Below are 5,224 nucleotides of genomic sequence, written 5' to 3'. Positions count from 1 at the left end.
GTGTGGAAGGAGCGGCAGATCCCTGGTGGTGTGGAAGGAGCGGCAGATCCCTGGTGGTGTGGAAGGAGCGGTGGCGGCAGATCCCTGGTGGTGTGGAAGGAGCGGAAGATCACTGGTGGTGTGGAAGGAGCAGCAGATCCCTGGTGGTGTGGAAGGAGCGGCAGATCCCTGGTGGTGTGGAAGGAGCGGCGGTGACAGCAGATCCTTGGTGGTGTGGAAGGAGCAGCAGATCCCTGGTGGTGTGGTAGGAGCGGCAGATCTCTGGTGGTGTGGAAGGAGCGGCGGTGACAGCAGATCCTTGGTGGTGTGGAAGGAGCAGCAGATCCCTGGTGGTGTGGTAGGAGCGGCAGATCCCTGGTGGTGTGGAAGGAGCAGCAGGTCCCTGGTGGTGTGGTAGGAGCGTCGATGACAGCAGGTCCCTGGTGGTGTGGTAGGAGTGTCGGTGACAGCAGGTCCCTGGTGGTGTGGAAGGAGCAGCAGATCCCTGGTGGTGTGGTAGGAGCGTCGGTGACAGCAGATCCCTGGTGGTGTGGAAGGAGCAGCAGGTCCCTGTTGGTGTGGAAGGAGCAGCAGATCCCTGGTGGTGTGGAAGGAGCGGCGGTGACAGCAGATCCATGGTGGTGTGGTAGGAGCGTCGGTGACAGCAGATCCCTGGTGGTGTGGAAGGAGCAGCAGATCCCTGGTGGTGTGGAAGGAGCAGCAGATCCCTGGTGGTGTGGAAGGAGCAGCAGATCCCTCGTGGTGTGGTAGGAGCGTCGGTGACAGCAGATCCCTGGTGGTGTGGTAGGGGCTGCATCTTCTGATCATTGGTGGTGTGGTAGGAGCGGTATCTTATCTGAAAATAAACACACATCTGTCAGCGGGCATTTTTGCATTTTTTTCCCCCATTTACAATAATTCTTCCCCTGACATCACGGATAACAACTGATGTTATTTCCTTCTTACTATTTAGAGAATAGATTTTTATACAATTTAGATAAAACCAAAGTCTTTCTGCAGAATGTGACAACTTTCTAATGTGATGTTTGCACAGAATTCTCTTCTTGCTGGAAAGGATGAAGGAAGGAGTTGGGAGAAGTGACATTTCTACATGCCGCAGTCTTTGTGGCCACTGAAAATATTTTTCATCTTACACCCTAAGTTATATTAGTATAAGGGAGACCCTGAAGCAGCAGATGCATTCAGCTAACCTCCCATAGTGTCTACAAGGACACACCACCGTCTGCTGGACGGAAGCATTCAGAGGAGACGCCATTGATTGATAGATTGATGAACTTCAACACTAGACTGATAGACGCCAAGAAAAATCATAATAGACACACAGCTATTTCACTTCAATTGAGCTAAGCTGCAATACCAGACACAACCATGGACAGATGGGGCGCTGCACTACACTAACCTATAAACCACCAGATCTATTAACATCTAATTGTTTGTACCATTTACAATATATACACTATTCATACTATTCTCATATTTACAATGTATCTATAATATTATATTCATGTACCTAATGTTGTCTGCGGACAGATGCCCGGCAGACAGGGCAGGTGTTCTGGTGGCGAAGCCACGTGTACAAGCACCTCGGATGGAAGGAGTGTCTGCAGGAGAGGGCAGTGATGTCTGCTTCCAGGGTGTCCAAGCAGATAGGGCAGATGGCAGCCTCATTTTCTGCAGATGATGGTTCTCCTCCTGGGGTGGCAGAGTCTTCTGTCCTGGCTGATCGGTTGCTGGAATTTGGGTTGATGTTATGATATTCTATTTCTATGGTTAGATTCAGGTAGCCTCTTCTCTCTGCTGACTCATAGGCCATATAGTTGTTGTAAATGGATCCTATGAGTTGGCTGAGGTCCTCCAGGGTTTCCTGCAATGTTGGAATTCTTGCTTGTACATTCTGTCTCTGAGAAGGCAGGTTGTTATCTGGAAAGGGTCCTGAAAAAGAAATAGTACAGAAATAATCAACCATAACAGATCTCTATGGGACTATGACATTTAGTAAATGGTCTTACTGGTCCTCACCATGAGCCCGAGACTGCAATGTATAGGCGGGAATTGTACAGAAATGTTATATGAAGTATATATTGTGCATGAAATCACTATTTCGTCTCAGTATTATAGGGCTAGAAAGTTATAGTAGACCAAGTACAGTAAGAGAATGGAATAATGATGCAATGTGTCGCCTTGTACTGATGCAATAACTATATATACAGTATATGCGGCGCCCTGGCCTAGCCAGGTCGTCACAGATAACACACAAACATCCCACCCCCACTAGACAGGGACACCAGCCAAACACAAAACCCTTGTTGCCTCCCTCCAGTGTCTGATGTCCACACCAGGTGGGGCGGAGCTAAGTGGTTGGCTCCACCCACCGAGGAGTTCACAGGCCTGGAGGCGGGAAAAGTGACAGTTGAGTGCAGGAGGTTGAAGTGAGAGGAACACGCACTTGGGTGTCTGGGTTTGTGGCCCAGGCACTGACAGCAAGGTTGGCAGACGGTGATGGCCGTCTGCAGGAGTGGTGGAGCAACGCGGAACCATAGGACCGGGGACAGGCGACGGCCCGCCGGTACCGACCGGGGAGTGAAGTGAAGCCAGCACACACAGGAAGGGCCATCGGACCCCGACCAGGCTTGGAGCCGCCGACAATAGTCAGATCCGAATGTGACTGGAACCCCAGGGGTTACACAACAGCAAAAGTCCCGATTGAAGGCAACCGCCCACACCGTGAGGGTATACAGCTACCGCCTAAGGCTAGAGACCCAAGGGCCAGCGTCTGCGGGCAAACGGGCTCCTCCGGTACCCATACACTGGGGAGCGGACTACCGTTGGGAATCCATATTAGTCAGCAGAAGAACATCAAGGTGCAGGGAAAGACAGCCGCCATTACCTGTCCGGGGAGAGACACTGCAGCCGGCTGCGGGACCCGTCCATCCAGCCGTTTGGTTTACCGAGGACTTTGTGCCTTTCTTGCTGAGTGAGTACACCCGTGCCATCCGGCACCGCGCCGCGCTGTCCCTGCACCTCACCAACCCTGCCTCCCCGTCACAACATCATCGGGCTCCCGGGACCACCGACCCCTACCCACGGAGGGGGAAAACAACATCCCAGCTGCTCCCTACCATCGCTCCCGGGATCCCCGTCACCAGCAGCGGTGGTGCCTATCTTCACCACGACCCGTGGGTGGCGTCACGGACTAAATCCCCCAAACCAACCACCCCTCTCACTCACGGGCGAGGAGCGCCGCTCGAGTCCCCGGATCCGGCCCACCGCTTGAGCCACCGAGCAGCCATCGCAGCAGCGCCGGACCCGAGCGTTAGCGAGCGCAGCGCAGCGGCGTCCTCCCCGCCCGTGACATATACACAGTGTATTCCTATGCCTTTTATGTACTTTGAGCTTTGGGGAGGGAGCACTTGTATTTGAAAATTCAGTGGCTGAATTTCCCAGAATTCCGAAACCTGTTCCTCCTCTGGTCTCTCCTCCTACATGGCATGGCACCACTGTCTCTAAATCCTTGTGAAACAAGGGAGCCAAATCTCTATGATCCACAAGTGTCTCACTGGGAAATGGCAGCGGACGTTGATATGGAAGGTTTTCAGCTGAGATTTCTATATATCACAATCACCAATGGCTCCTCATGGCGAGGTCTCCAGCACCAGAACCGGTGTACACTGATATTATATCACTAGGGACCAGGAAAACTAATGTAATAAAGGTTATCCCTTCACTGTACATAGAGGAAAATGGGAAAATACTACAACCACTGAGCAGTAAGGGGATTTTAAGTCTGCACAATCCATAAACTGTCAATAAAGCCCTAATAATCAGTCTATTCTACTTAATAAAATTAATATTGAGAGAAAACACTGATAATCCATTTTATTGATATTGCTAAGGTTGACATTTATTAAATTTACTTATTTTTTATATATATTTTTTTGAGGGGGAGGGGAGTGGGTGTTGTTGGACTTTCATTGGTGATGTTGCAGGGAGTACTACACGTGATAAATACCATGAATTCTGTCTGCAGGCGTCTTTCTGCTATTGAGTGTCTTCATCAGGGTCTATTTGAGTGACCAGCTCAAGAGCTGAAGTAATGACACTTTCTTTTACAGTTAATGACATCTGAAAATGTGGATTCCGATTTACTGTAATTAAGGAGGTTTCTGTTCATATTGTTTAGAATAAAGATGCCAAAACACATAAGGGAAAACCAATATCTGAGGAACACAGCCCCGGGCCCATTTATATGGTGAGGTAGACCCACTGTGACGCATACAGCCATAGGACTCCCAAACCCATGCATTGAATTATGTCTTTTCCTTCATTCCCCCATTAATTTGTGTGTAATGTACCACTGGTGCCCGTGGTGGGTTGTCACAACCATCAGCTGAATAGTAGTGGTGATGCCTCAGTGCTGGAGAAGAGGTTTTCTGATGTCATTAGTGGTATATTATACAGAAATGAAAAGGGAAAGGAGGACATGACATGAGACAAACTGGACAACGGGGGACATAATGGAAACACAAGAGTAGGGGACAACACAAAGTCACGTATCACCAGAGGGTACGGTCACCGGCATCCTACCCCTACCAGGTAAACATCTGCCAGGATCTACAGAGAGCGGTAACTTAAGACCAAGGTTGGGGATATATTTTAAGAGCACAGAAGGGCCATTAGTTTGCAAGGGGATGTTACCTTGTTGGTCCACAAAGAATGATAAATAACTTGCAGGCACAAGGGGAATATCGACCTTCCTCAATTTAATGCTTATTATCAGGTGAAGAAGGCAGATGGACAGATGAGGCGCCATAATTCTACATTAACTGGCATTTTGAGAACAGGAGCTCTGTGCAGTCTATGGGGAAGTTGTACTAACAAGTGGAGGAGGAGAAACCTTCAAGTGAAAAGTCAATGGATGAAATTACCTGAGTTCTGAAACCTATTTCCCCTCCTGTTTCTCCTCCTTCGTGGCATGATGTTAATGTCTTTCTTATCTCAAAATACTCGTAAAGCAAAGGAGCCAAAACTCTCTCACTAATAAGTGTCTCGCTGAGAAATGGCACCGGGATGCTGATGTAGAAGGGTTTTACACTGAGAATTCTACATGTCACAATCACCAACGTTCCGTTTGTCATGGTCATATCTCACACATATTATAACACTAATGGCTAGAAAAAGTGATGCAATATTAATTATCTTTTTCACTAAATTACCCAAACCACTG

General features: G+C 49.0%; 1 long non-coding RNA gene across 1 annotated transcript; it reads right to left on the bottom strand.

Moving 5' to 3' along the window:
* Positions 1-296: 296 nt before the first annotated feature.
* Positions 297-5,021, bottom strand: LOC142249228 (uncharacterized). The gene is made up of 3 exons (XR_012725013.1): positions 4,926-5,021; positions 1,511-1,932; positions 297-835 (listed from the first exon to the last, which is right to left on the bottom strand). It is a non-coding gene; the product is annotated as an uncharacterized LOC142249228 (long non-coding RNA).
* Positions 5,022-5,224: the final 203 nt, after the last annotated feature.

Source organism: Anomaloglossus baeobatrachus, chromosome 8 (assembly GCF_048569485.1).
Source record: "Anomaloglossus baeobatrachus isolate aAnoBae1 chromosome 8, aAnoBae1.hap1, whole genome shotgun sequence".
Lineage (NCBI taxonomy): Eukaryota > Metazoa > Chordata > Amphibia > Anura > Aromobatidae > Anomaloglossus > Anomaloglossus baeobatrachus.
This window is presented reverse-complemented; position numbering and strand designations above follow the sequence as displayed.